We start from the raw sequence: 14924 nt of genomic DNA, 5'->3' as shown, positions 1-14924 counted from the left end.
CGAGTGTTCCAAGGATGTCAGTTTATCCTGGCATCTTGAAGAGGACCGACGCCAGGTTGTGTTCTCCAATAAAGCTTGTACCAAAAAGGAACCTGAGAGAGAGCTTTGCATAACCTAACACCAACCCTCTTTCTCTCTGAAAAAAAGTGGTGTCAAATGGTGCATTTTCCACAAAACTGATCGAAAACCCACATGCGTTATATAGAGGCATTTCTGAAGGGTCACTGCATTGGGGGAGGAGGTGTTTTGTGATAGCTCAGTCTTGTGTCAGTATTGGGATACCACTGCATTCCAGAGGAAATGGTGGAGATCAGTTGTTACTTCTTAGAACTTTGTGGGTGTTTTGTGATTGCCTCAATGCTGGTATCTGTGCTTGTATGATTCTCAGTGCAAATCAGGGCTATTGTTGGTGTCCATCTATATATAGTAGGAACCAATCAAGAAATGGGATCTCACTGCACAGTGATGATCATTATACATTTATAAAATACGCAAGTGCATTTAAACTGATGATATGATTTGAGGTTAAAAAAAGTTGCCGACTTATCAGGAGTTTTAGGGCTGTATTTATACATTTTGGCGCACAACTGCGCCAACGCAGTTGTGCGTCAAAAAATTTAACGCCAGCTAACGCCATTCCAAAGCGCTATGCGGGCGCCGTATTTATGGAATGACGTTAGCCGGCGGAGCTGCCTGGTGTGCGTCAAAAAAAATGACTTACACCAGGCAGCGCCGGCGTAGGGGAAAATGGAGCTTGGGTGCCAAAAAATGGGGCAAGTCAGGCTGAGGCAAAATTTTCGCCTCAACCCGATTAGCGCCATTTTTTTTTACTCCCAACCCCCATTGAAATGACTCCTGTCTTAGCAAAGACAGGAGTCATGCCCCCTTGCCCAATGGCCATGCCCAGGGGACTTCTGTCCCCTGGGCATGGTCATTGGGCCTAGTGGCATGTAGGGGGGCACAAATCAGGCCCCCCTATGCCACAAATAAAAAATTAAAAAAATACTTACCTGAACTTACCTTAAGTTCCCTGGGATGGGCCCCTCCTTCCTTGGGTGTCCTCCTGGGGTGGGCAAGGGGGGCAAGTTTTCATTTCAATAAGCCCAGCGATGTGCCTTCATGTGCACTTAGCATCTATCTGGCACTTTACCTCGAGTCCAGTGTAAAAGTCTGGACCACTCTGACAACGGCAGTCTCAGCAGATTCACTATTCTCCGCCCTGGATGCTAGCGACTGGTGACACTGACAGGTGCTGCACGAAGCTTGCTTGCAGAGCCTGTGATCTACAGTGGCACTATAGCTCAGGTGGTTAATGCACTTTGCTGCAGATCTATAATCTACAGATCTGCACAATCATGAAATACATTTGTAACCTGAAGTCACATATTCATATCATTAAAAGATTGTGCAGTGTTTCTGCATTTTTTTCAGCTTACCCTTGTTTAACCTGCTGCTCAAAGGTTCCTGCTGATGAATAGTTCAATGAGCTATGCGCTTCCTGCAAATGTATGCATGTAACCAGGGTGCCTAGAGACTGCTTGCAGATGGGAACGCTTCCTTTATGACTTCGAGATGGCGGAATTTCATTGCTGCACCGGAGCTGACTGCAAAGGCCACTGAGACACCTCCCAGTACAAAACCTATTCCTGACATTGCTTACACATCCATAGTATGGTCAGATTGACATCCAACACCCACCACTCCAGATACCGTGCAGACTTTTTTGAGATTTGGAAGGAGTCTGAGAGGTAACCCAGATGCTGGCCACACTGGGAACTGATGGCCCATTGCAGTAGGCATGCATGCCCCCTGGCATTCGGGATGAAGAGGGTGCATGAGACCAGAAAACCAAAAAGCCTTTGGCCATCCCCACTGAGATCCAGGACTTATTCTGTAACCATCGGAACCATATTCTGATTGTCCAGTTTCGGTGTAGTGTAGAGAAGGCCTTTAACGTGTCTGTGATCAGGAATGCCCTCAGAAATAGGATCCTATGTTTGGGGCTCAAATTGTGACTACGGCTTGCTGACAGTGAATTCACAAATCATCTGGAGTTCAGCCATCATCTGGAAGTGGTTCACTACTAACTTTGTTGAGGTGGTCTTTAGGAGCAAGTCGAGAAAGTGTACATGTGCCCCGACTATCAAGGATAGGCAGCGACCACCTTAGTTAGTTTTGTGATGACCTGCAGGGCCAAGCTGAGAACGAAAAACTGAAAGTGGCCTTGGCTGACCTTGAACCACAGGAAACGCCTGTAGGGCTGCATGGTGGCTACACGGAAATATGTCTTCCGCAATTCCACAGAGCCCATGCAATCCATAAGGATCAAGCCCAGCGTTAGCATCTTAAATTTGTCTTTTTGCAAAGGTCTGCAATAGGCCTGAGGCATCCACCCTTCTTCAGAAGGAGGAAATGGTGATAGTAACATCCCATTCCTCTCTTTCCTCAATGGCACAATGAACAAAAGAGAAAAAGACCAACTTCCTGCATGAACATGCTAGGCCTGAATCACTACTAGAGCTCGCTTTCTTTGTTTGAGCCATGGCACACCCTTAAGCAGGCACAAACAGGGAAAGCGCAGCTGATTATGATGAATGCTCTGCCCTCAGGGCAGCTGCAAACCTGTGCCTGCCCTGGGGGTAGCGCATTCAAGTGAATTCCGCTTCATGTTTAACAGTGCTGTCGACAACCTGCCGGAACTTTAAAGAAAGAGATCTCCTTGCACACAGGTGCAGTGTGTGACTATGCCCATCTGCAGAGGGTTATATCTGGGAGGAGGGTCCATGGACCCCAATTCACCTCTTGAGAGGGCTACACTCAGGGGGTGCACTGACACCACCTTTTTGTGGCACACTGTCACTGTGCCTCCTAAAGGCATGTTTGCCTCTGCAGCCACATCTGTAATATGGCGTGGGCGCAGAGGTAACATGATTACCTCATTTGCATGGAAATGAGGGAACACCTTCTTACAATAGTACTTGTGCTTCACACCTGCCAGTGCTATCAGTATTACAGAAGGAGCTGCACAAGCATCAGCCTCACCTTCCTCAGTACTAAAGTGCCCACAGGGTGTGCAAAGCAGACACACATGCCCATTGTGCCCCCAGGAACTTTCTGTAATACGGCCCCTGAAGTTTTCTTTTATATTCTGGGGGGAAGATGAAGAGGGGTAGAAAAGGGTAGGGCATCATCCATTTGGACGATGTGTAAGACCCATCTGTCTAATGCGAAGGATCTCAAACCAGGGAGGAAATGTTAGATCCTGCCTCCAACCAGCGGGCATCAATTTGCTGGCCACACTAAAGCAACTTTGAAGCAGTTGTAGCAGGGGAAGATGAATTGGAAGAATGTTGCCCCATGCTGAGTTGCATGGATTCTGCCAGTGCAATAAGCATGACATTGAAAGGGTTGGATCGGCCGCTGCACAACAGGATTTAATCGCTGACATCTGTAAGCTAGCCCCTTGTAGTTGCCTTTGAATTTCATGAGCTCGTGTGAAAGTTGTTTCGCTTGCATGAATAAATCAAGAGATCTTAACATTGCATCACTGCCTTTCAATTTTTCCAGCACCGAATCAGGCTTCTAATCGGAGAGTCTGGAACCATCAAAGGGTGTATTTATGACAGACTATTGCGTGTCACAAGAAAACCCAGCTGACCGGATCAAGGTATGCCTCCTTGGCACAACATTGGTGCCAGTAACCATGCCAATATATTCATTCGTGTCCAGGCATGCCTGGAGCGCCTACTTCTCAGCATTCCAGCCATCATTCATAGTCAGAGCTAATTAGTCCCAAAGATCCTTTAAGACTGCTGTAAAAAAAACACTGGCTACGTCTTATAAGGCGTCTGTGTAGTGGCCTAGCAAGCATACTTCGTTGATAGATCTAAGAGCTAGAGTTAGCAGTGCACCAACTCTATATCAACCTGTTTGAGGTTCAGGCAATGCATCTGGCCCGAAAGCTTCTATATGCTAGACCTGCCTAGAAGAACAGCCTCTTCCCGAAGGCATCAATGCTTTTAGAATTCCATACCAAGGACTGGCTGGAAAGGAAGCTGGTTTGCTATTACATGTTGATGCTTGGATGATCAGACTCTCCGCTGTCAGCTGTTTTGTAAGAAAGTCAGGGACACCAGCAGACAGTCTGTGCTGCCAAGCTACCCATCCACTGACTGGTGGACATGAACATGGCTCAGCCCATACAGGCATGAGGGCACCAGGAAGGGTGTCATTAAATGGTGGCAGGTCCTCAGGTGAAGTGAGCCCTGGCTTAAGGATTTCAGTCAGCACATTTGTTTTTTTTTCAGTGGTGAGCAACATAGTTCTAGGGTTTCTGCTGTCCTTTGAACTACCACTGCAGTCAAGGTGCTTTCCTAGTAGACTGCCTGTGTCATACATCCAGCTCTGTTTTGAGGGATATATCTAGACCACTGGCATCATCAGTATAGCTAGGGAGAAGGACTCCTTCCTTCCCTATTGGAAAAAATGGATCGTCTGCTATTAATGGATAGGTGCATACGTTCCGAATCAAAGACAGATTGGATTACTACTGATGGTGCCTTTGTTATCACATAGCACAATATCAGTTTGAGACTGGGCCGATGTTGGCTCGGGGTCTTCTTTTGCCACTGGAACCTGCGCCAGTCCCGTTACGGAAGGGACTGGTGTGGACCTTGGTGTCTGTGCAGAGGTCTGTACTGGATCTGGTACAGGCCTGGTAGAGGGTCCACATGGGGCAGACTTTGTGAGGGCAGACCCACTTAATGTAGTGTGTCTGTGTAGGAGGCTGGCCTTTCTTGTAGTGGGTACCAGAGGTACTTACACCTTGTGCCAGGCCCAGTTATCCCTTATTAGTGTAGAAGAGGTGTTTCTAGCAGCTTAGGCTGATAGAAGGTAGCTATGGCAAAGCAGCTTAGGCTGAACTAGGAGTCATGTAAAGCTCCTACTATACCACTGGTGTCATATGCACAATATCATAAGAAAACACAATACACAGAGTTACTAAAAATAAAGGTACTTTATTTTTATGACAATATGCCAAAAGTATCTCAGTGAGTACCCTCAGTATGAGGATAAGTTATATACACAAGATATATGTACACAAACCAAAATTAGGTAAGTAATAGCAAGAAAAGTAATGCAAACAGTGTAGAATCATCACAATAGGTTGCAATAGGAACACATAGGTATAGGGGCAACACAAACCATATACTCCAAAAGTGGAATGCGAACCACGAATGGACCACAAACCTATGTGAGCTTGTAGAGGGTCGCTGGGACTGTAAGAAAACAGTGAGGGTTAGAAAAATAGCCCACCCCAAGACCCTGAAAGGTAGGTATAAAGTGCACCTAATACCCCCAGAGAGCACAGAAGTCGTGATAGGGGGATTCTGCAGGAAGAACAAACACCACCAATGCAACAACAGTGGATTTCCGGACCTGAGTACCTGTCAGACAAGGGGACCAAGTCCAATAGTCGCAACAGTGTCGAGAGTGGACAGGAGCCCAGGAAATGCCAGCTGAGGGTGCAAGGAAGCTGCCACCTGTTGGAAGAAGCTTGGAGTTCTGCAAGAAAGAAGAGGACTAGGAACTTCTCCTTTGGAGGATGGATGTCCCACGTCGCGATGAAGCTTGCAGAGGTGTTCCCACGCAGAAAGACCGCGAACAAGCCTTGCTAGTTGCAAGGGTCGTGGTAGAGGTTTTTGGGTGCTGCTGTAGCCCAGGAGGGACCAGGATGTCACCACTTGGAGGAGGAGACAGAGGGGGCGCCCAGCAACTCAGGGAGCCCTCACAGAAGCAGGCAGCACCCGCAAAAGTACCTGAACAGGCACTTGAAAGGAAAGTGAACCGGAGTCCACGCGAAGTCACAAAAGGGAGTCCCATGACACCGGAGGACAACTCAGAAGGTTGTGCACTGCAGGAAGGAGTGCCGGGGACCCAGGCTTGGTTGTGCATTAAGGAAATCCTGGAAGAGTGCACGGGAGCCGGAGCAGCTGCAAATCATGCGGTACCCAGCAATGCAGTCTAGCGTGGGGAGGCAAGGACTTACCTCCACCAAACTTGGACTGAAGAGTCACTGGACTGCGGGAGTCACTTGGACAGAGTTCCTGAGTTCCAGGGACCACGCTCGTCAGGATGAGAGGGGACCCAGAGGACCAGTCTTTTGGTGCCTGCATTAGCAGGGGGAAGATTCCGTCGACCCACGGGAGATTTCTTCAGAGCTTCTGGTGCAGGGTGAAGGCAGGCTACCCCCCAGAGCATGCACCACCTGGAAACAGTCGAGAAAGCCGGCAGGATTAGGTGCTACAATGTAGCCGTCTGGTTACTTTGTTGCGGTTTTGCAGGCGTCCTGAGCAGTCAGAGGTTGATCCTTTGGTAGAAGATGAAGAGGGAGATGCAGAGGAACTCTGGTGAGCTCTTGCATTCATTATCTGAAAAATTCCCCAAAGCAGAGACCCTAAATAGCCAGAAAAGGAGGTTTTGCCTACCAAAGCAGGAGGATTGGCTACCAAAAGAGGTAAGAGCTTATCAGAAGGAGCCTCTGACGTCACCTGCTGGCACTGGCCACTCAGAGCAGTCCAGTGTGCCCCCAACACCTCTGTTTCCAAGATGGCAGAGGTCTGGGACACACTGGAGGAGCTCTGGGCACCTCCCCTGGGAGGTGCAGGTGAGGGGTGTGGTCACTCCCCTTTCCTTTTTCCAGTTTCGCGCCAGAGTAGGGCTGGGGGATCCCTGAACCGGTGTAGACTGGCTTATGCAGAGATGGGCACCATCTGTGCCCATCAAAGCATTTCCAGAGGCTGGGGGAGGCTAATCCTCCCCAGCCTTCACACCTATTTCCAAAGGGAGAGGGTGTTACACCCTCTCTCAGAGAAAGTCCTTTGTTCTGCCTTTCCTGGGCCAGGGCTGCCTGGACCCCAGAAGGGCAGAAACCTGTCTGAGGTATTGGCAGCAGCTGCAGTGGAGACCCCGGAAAGGCAGTTTGGCAGTACCCGGGTACTATGCTAGAGACCCGGGGGATCATGGAATTGTCACCCCAATGCCAGAGTGACAATTCCATGATCTTAGAAATGTTACATGGCCATGTTCGGAGTTACCATTGTGACGCTGTACATAGGTAGTGACCTATGTGCAGTGCTCACGTGTAATGGTGTCCCCGCACTAACAAAGTCTGGGGAATTTGCCCTGAACAATGTGGGGGCACCTTGGCTAGTGCCAGGGTGCCCACACACTAAGTAACTTTGCACCCAACCTTCACCAGATGAAGGTTAGACATATAGGTGACTTATAAGTTACTTAAGTGCAGTGGTAAATGGCTGTGAAATAATGTGGACGTTATTTCACACAGGCTGCAGTGGCAGGCCTGTGTAAGAATTGTCAGAGCTCCCTATGGGTGGCAAAAGAAATGCTGCAGCCCATAGGGATTTCCTGGAACCCCAATACCCTGGGTACCTCAGTACCATATACTAGGGAATTATATGGGTGTACCAGTATGCCAATGTGAATTGGTAAATTTAGTCACTAGCCTGTTAGTGACAAATTTGGAAAGCAGAGAGAGCATAACCACTGAGGTTCTGGTTAGCAGAGCCTCAGTGAGACAGTTAGGCATCAAACAGGGAACACATACAGGGCACATACTTATGAGCCTGGCAGGGTCCTAGTGACGCATAGACTAAAACAACATATATACAGTGAATTATGGGGGTAACATGCCAGTCAAGGTGGTACTTTCCTGCACAACCCCCCCCCCCCAAACAAAGGACAATAAGACTAGCCTTGACCTGATGAGTCTTCATTGTCTAAGTGGAAATATCTGGAGAGTCCATCTGCATTGGAGTGGGTACTCCCAGGTCTATGTTCCACTGTATAGTCCATTCCCTGTAGAGATATGGACCACCTCAACAATTTAGGGTTTTCACCTTTCATTTGTTTTAGCCAAAGTAGAGGTTTGTGGTCTGTCTGAACAATAAAGTGAGTGCCAAACAGGTATGGCCTCAACTTTTTCAGTGCCCAAACCACAGCAAAGGCCTCCCTCTCTATGGCAGACCAACGTTTTTCTCTAGGGGTCACCCTTCTTCTGATAAAAGCAACTGGTTGATCCTGGCCCTCAGAATTCAGTTGTGATAAGACTGACCCTACCCGTTATTTAGATGCATCAGTTTGAACAATGAATTTCTTGGAGTAACATGGGATTTTTAGGACAGGTGCAGAGCACATGGCCTGTTGGAGCTCCTCAAAAGCTTTCTGACAGCTGGCTGTCCATAATACCTTTTTAGGCATCTTCTTACTAGTGAGATTAAGAGGGACTGCTATGGAGCCATAGTTTTTAAGGAATCTCCTGTAATACCCTGTGAGGCCTAAGAAGGCTCTCACCTGGATTTGAGTTGTAGGGGGAACCCAATCCATGATTGTCTGGATTTTCCCCTGAAGTGGTGCAATCTGTTCTCCACCTACCAGGTGTCCCAGATAAACCACCTTTCCCTGCCTTACCTGGCACTTTGAGGCCTTGATAGTGAGGCCTGCATTTTGCAGGGCCTCCAAAACATTCCAAAGGTGGACCAGGTGCTCCTCCCAGGTGGAGCTAAAGACAGCTATATCATCTAAATATGCTGCACTAAAAGCCTCCAACCCTTGCAGGACTGTGTTCACCAACCTCTGAAACGTGGCAGGTGCATTTTTCTAACCAAAGGGCATCACTGTAAATTGGTAGTGCCCTCCTATAATTGAAAATGCAGTCTTAGGTTTAGCATCCTGAGCCAATTTGATCTGCCAATACCCTGCAGTCAACTCAAAGGTGCTAAGATACTTGGCTGATGCCAGTTTATCAATGAGCTCATCTGCCCTGGGTATAGGGTAAGCGTCAGTTTTTGTTACCTGATTGAGACCTCTGTAGTCTACACAAAACCTCATCTCCCTTGTTCCATCTTTTGAGTGAGGCTTTGGTACAAGCACCACAGGACTCGCCCATGGGCTTTCAGAAGGTTCAACCACTCCTAGATCAAGCATTTTCTGCACCTCTTGTTTTATGCAGTCCCTGACATGGTCAGGCTGCCTATAGATTGTACTTTTGACAGGCAAGCTGTCTCCACTATCAATTGTGTGTTCACACCAGTATGTGGTACCTGGCACAATTGAAAAGAGTTCAGAAAATTGCTCAAGGAGATTTATGCAGTTGTCTTTCTGTTCTGCAGTCAGACAGTCTGCCAAAACTACTCCCTCCACTAAAGCATCATTTTCAGTGGTGGAAAAGAGATCAGGGAGAGGGCCACTCTCTTCTTCCTGTCCCTCATCTGTTGCCATGAGCAGGGTGAGATCAGCCCTGTCATAGTAGGGTTTTAGGAGGTTGACATGAATCACCCTAAGAAGACTTGCAAAAATCTTTGGGGGCATATTTATACTCTGCTTGTGCCGAATGTGCGTCAAAATTTTTGACGCACATTCGGCGCAAACCCTGCCCCATATTTATACATTGACGCCCGACCCCGCGGACGTCAAAATCCCACCATGTGCGTCATTTTTTGGAAGGGGGAACCTGCCTTGCGTTAATTATATGCAAGGTAGGCGTTCCCTTCCAAAAAAAGACTTTAAGGCCTGTGCGCCTTATTTATACTCTGGCGTCATTTTGACGCACAGGAGGGGGCGGGCCTTAAAAAACAGCACCCAGCCTGATGGGTGCCGTTTTTTAACGCCTGGGTCACAGCAGGCATTACGGGACGTGTGGGCTCAGAAGGAGCCCAGAGGTGCCCTCCCATGCCCCCAGGGACACCCCCTGCCACCCTTGTCCACCCCAGGAGGACACACAAGGATGGAGAGACCCATCCCAGGGAAGGAAAAGTAAGTTCTGGTAAGTATATATTTTTATTTTTTTTAAGTGGCATAGGGGGGCCTAATTTGGGCCCCCCTATATGCCACTATGCCTAATGACCATTCCCAGGGGACAGAAGTCCCCTGGGTATGGCCATTGGGCAAGGGGGCATGACTCCTGTCTTTGCTATGACAGGAGTCATGTCAATGGGGGTTGTGCATCAAAAAAAATGGCGCAAGTCCGGTGTGAGGCCTGATTTTTGCCTCACACCTGACCTGCACCATTTTTTGAAGCACAACCCCCATTTTCCCATACGCCGGCGCTGCCTGGTGTGAGTAATTTTTTTTGACGGGTACCAGTCTGCAGCGCCGGCTAACGTCATTCCATAAATAAGGCGCTTGCATGGCGCGTTGGAATGGCGTTAGCCGGCGGTAAAATTTTTGATGCACAACTGCGTCAAGAAGTATAAATATGGCCCTTAGGCCCATATTTATACTTTTTGACGCAAAACTGCGCCAACGCAGTTTTGCGTCCCAAAAATTAGCGCCGGCTAACGCCATTCTGAAGCGCCATGCAGGCGCCGTATTTATTCAATTACGTTAGCCGGCGTTAGCCGGCGGCGCTGTCTGGTGTGCATTAAAAAAAACGAAGTACACCAGGCAGCGCCGGCGTAGGGGGAAAATGGCGTATGGGCATCCAGAAATGGTGCAAGTCAGGCTGAGGCAAAAAAATCGCCACAACCCGATTAGCGCAATTTTTTTACGACGCCCATCCCCCATTGAAATGACTCCTGTCTTAGCAAAGACAGGAGTCATGCCCCCTTGCCCAATGGCCATGCCCAGGGGACTTCTGTCCCCTGGGCATGGTCATTGGGCATAGTGGCATGTAGGGGGGCACAAATCAGGCCCCCCTATGCCACAAAAAAAAATAAAAAAAAATACTTACCTGGGCTTACCTTAATGTCCCTGGGGTGGGTCCCTCCATCCTTGGGTGTCCTCCTGGGGTGGGCAAGGGTGGCAGGGGGTGTCCCTGGGGGCAGGGGAGGGCACCTCTGGGCTCATTCTGAGCCCACAGGTCCCTTAACGCCTGCCCTGACCCAGGCGCTAAAATCCGGCGCAAATGCGGGTTTTTTAGACCCGCCCACTCCTGGGCGTCATTTTTGCCCGAGAGTATAAATACGACGCATATGCATCGCAGTCATTTTTTAAGACGGGAACACCTACCTTGCATATCATTAACGCAAGGAAGGTGTTCACGCAAAAAAATGACGCTAACTCCATGAACTTTGGCGCTAGACGCGTCTAACGCCAAAGTATAAATATGGAGTTAGTTTTGCGTCGAATTTGCGTCGAAAAAAACGACGCAAATTCGGTGCATACGGAGTATAAATATGCCCCTCAGTGTCCTCTGACATCCTAGGCCAGTGAAACAGGGGGACAAGCCTTTCCCATGTTTTGATCTGCCCCAAATGCCCAGCCAAAGGAATGTCATGTGCAAGAGTTAGGAGGAACTCTCTGTACTGCAGGGGAATGACCAATCTCCTTGCTGCTCCAGGTTTTGGGTCCCTTGCCTCGGTGTATAAGAGGTTGTCCTCCCAGTAAACTCTATGTGAGTCACTGACATCCCCATTTTGCTGCTTGACAGCTTGCTTTCTGAGACCCTCTAATGTGGGACAGGTTTGCTGTGCCACACTCAGCTCTTCCCTGGCAGGCCCCCCTAAACCCAAAAGCTCAGCAGTGTCTGCTGCCAGCTCATCTGGTGAAGGTTCTGCACAGGGAGGAAATTCTTCTTCCTCAGAAGGAGAATCATCTGTAGAGGGAGGGATAGTGGGTAGGGATTTACCCTTGCTACCCCTAGCTTTAGGGAGCACTTGGGGGCATATTTATACTCCGTTTGCGCCGGAATTGCGTCGTTTTTTTGACGCAATTTCGACGCAAAACTAACTCCATATTTATACTTTGGCGTTAGACGCGTCTAGCGCCAAAGTCCATGGAGTTAGCGTCATTTTTTAGCGTGGACACCTACTTTGCGTTAATTATATGCAAGGTAGGCGTTCCCGTCTAAAAAATCGACTCGGAGGCATGTGCGTCGGATTTATACTCCCGGGCAAAATTCACGCCCGGGAGTGGGCGGGTCAAAAACAATGACGTACGGCCGCTTTTGCGCCGTTTTTTAGCGCCTGCAAAAGGCAGACGTTAAGGGACCTGTGGGCTCTGAAGGAGCCCAGAGGTGCCCTCCCATGCCCCCAGGGACACCCCCTGTCACCCTTGCCCACCCGAGGAGGACACCCAAGGCTGGAGGGACCCATCCCAGGGACATTAAGGTAAGTTCAGGTAAGTGTTTTTTTTCATTTTTTTTTGTGGCATAGGGGGGCCTGATTTGTGCCCCCCTACATGCCACTATGCCCAATGACCATGCCCAGGGGACATAAGTCCCCTGGGCATGGCCATTGGGCAAGGGGGCATGACTCCTGTCTTTGCTAAGACAGGAGTCATTTCTATGGGGGTTGGGAGTCGAAAAAAATGGCGCACATCGGGTTGAGGCGAAAAAATTGCCTCAACCTGACTTGCCCCATTTCTTGACGCCCAAGCCCCATATCCCCCTACGCCGGCGCTGCCTGGTGTACGTCGTTTTTTTCCACGCACACCAGGCAGCGCCGGCAGCTAACGCCGGCTAACGTCATTGATTAAATACGGCGCCCGCATGGTGCTTCAGTATGGCGTTAGCCGGCGCTAATTTTTTTGACGCAAAACTGCGTTAGCGCAGTTTTGCGTCAAAAAGTATAAATATGGCCCTTGGTCCATTGTTTCAGGATCTAAGTTACCCTGTCCTTTTTTCTTTTTGGCCTGAGCCCTTCTCAAAGCAAAAATATGCCCAGGAATGCCCAGCATTGCTGCATGAGCCTCCAACTCAACTTCTGCCCAAGCTGATGTCTCTAAATTATTTCCTAGTAGACAGTGTGTGAGAAGGTAGCCTCTTTCTAGCCTTGTTACCCCCACTTTTGGCCTGTTTGTGAGTGTATGTCAGGGTGTTTGTCACTGTTTTCATTGTCTCACTGGGATCCTGATAGCCAGGCCTCAGTGCTCATAGTGAAAACACTATGTTTTCAGTATGTTTGTTATGTGTCACTGGGATCCTGCTAGTCAGGACCCCAGTGCTCATAAGGTTGTGGCCTATATGTATGTGTCACTGGGACCCTGTCACACAGGACCCCAGTGCTCATAGGTGTGCATGTATGTGTTCCCTGTGTGGTGCCTAACTGTCTCACTGAGGCTCTGCTAACCAGAACCTCAGTGGTTATGCTCTCTCATTACTTTTAAATTGTCACTAACAGGCTAGTGACCATTTTTACCAATTTACATTGGCTTACTGGAACACCCTTATAATTCCCTAGTATATGGTACTGAGGTACCCAGGGTATTGGGGTTCCAGGAGATCCCTATGGGCTGCAGCATTTCTTTTGCCACCCATAGGGAGCTCTGACAATTCTTACACAGGCCTGCCACTGCAGCCTGAGTGAAATAACGTCCACGTTATTTCACAGCCATTTTACACTGCACTTAAGTAACTTATAAGTCACCTATATGTCTAACCTTTACCTGGTAAAGGTTAGGTGCAAAGTTACTTAGTGTGAGGGCACCCTGGCACTAGCCAAGGTGCCCCCACATTGTTCAGAGCCAATTCACTGAACTTTGTGAGTGCGGGGACACCATTACACGCGTGCACTACATATAGGTCACTACCTATATGTAGCTTCACCATGGTAACTCCGAATATGGCCATGTAACATGTCTATGATCATGGAATTGCCCCCTCTATGCCATCCTGGCATTGTTGGTACAATTCCATGATCCCAGTGGTCTGTAGCACAGACCCTGGTACTGCCAGACTGCCCTTCCTGGGGTTTCTCTGCAGCTGCTGCTGCTGCCAACCCCTCAGACAGGCAGCTGCCCTCCTGGGGTCCAGCCAGGCCTGGCCCAGGATGGCAGAACAAAGAACTTCCTCTGAGAGAGGGTGTGACACCCTCTCCCTTTGGAAAATGGTGTGAAGGCAGGGGAGGAGTAGCCTCCCCCAGCCTCTGGAAATGCTTTGTTGGGCACAGATGTGCCCAATTCTGCATAAGCCAGTCTACACCGGTTCAGGGACCCCTTAGCCCCTGCTCTGGCGCGAAACTGGACAAAGGAAAGGGGAGTGACCACTCCCCTGACCTGCACCTCCCCTGGGAGGTGTCCAGAGCTCCTCCAGTGTGCTCCAGACCTCTGCCATCTTGGAAACAGAGGTGCTGCTGGCACACTGGACTGCTCTGAGTGGCCAGTGCCACCAGGTGACGTCAGAGACTCCTGCTGATAGGCTCCTTCAGGTGTTAGTAGCCTTTCCTCTCTCCTAGGTAGCCAAACCCTCTTTTCTGGCTATTTAGGGTCTCTGTCTCTGGGGAAACTTCAGATAACGAATGCATGAGCTCAGCCGAGTTCCTCTGCATCTCCCTCTTCACCTTCTGATAAGGAATCGACCGCTGACCGCGCTGGAAGCCTGCAAACCTGCAACATAGTAGCAAAGACGACTACTGCAACTCTGTAACGCTGATCCTGCCGCCTTCTCGACTGTTTTCCTGCTTGTGCATGCTGTGGGGGTAGTCTGCCTCCTCTCTGCACCAGAAGCTCCGAAGAAATCTCCCGTGGGTCGACGGAATCTTCCCCCTGCAACCGCAGGCACCAAAAAGCTGCATCTCCGGTCCCTTGGGTCTCCTCTCAGCACGACGAGCGAGGTTCCTCGAATCCAGCGACACCGTCCAAGTGACCCCCACAGTCCAGTGACTCTTCAGCCCAAGTTTGGTGGAGGTAAGTCCTTGCCTCACCTCGCTGGGCTGCATTGCTGGGAACCGCGACTTTGCAAGCTTCTCCGGCCCCTGTGCACTTCCGGCGGAAATCCTGTGTGCACAGCCAAGCCTGGGTCCACGGCACTCTAACCTGCATTGCACGACTTTCTAAGTTGGTCTCCGGCGACGTGGGACTCCTTTGTGCAACTTCGGCGAGCACCGTTTCACGCATCCTCGTAGTGCCTGTTTCTGGCACTTCTCCGGGTGCTACCTGCTTCAGTGAGGGCTCTTTGTCTTGCTCGA

This window comes from Pleurodeles waltl, chromosome 4_2 (genome assembly GCF_031143425.1).
Source record: "Pleurodeles waltl isolate 20211129_DDA chromosome 4_2, aPleWal1.hap1.20221129, whole genome shotgun sequence".
In the NCBI taxonomy this organism is placed as follows: domain Eukaryota; kingdom Metazoa; phylum Chordata; class Amphibia; order Caudata; family Salamandridae; genus Pleurodeles; species Pleurodeles waltl.
This window is presented reverse-complemented; position numbering follows the sequence as displayed.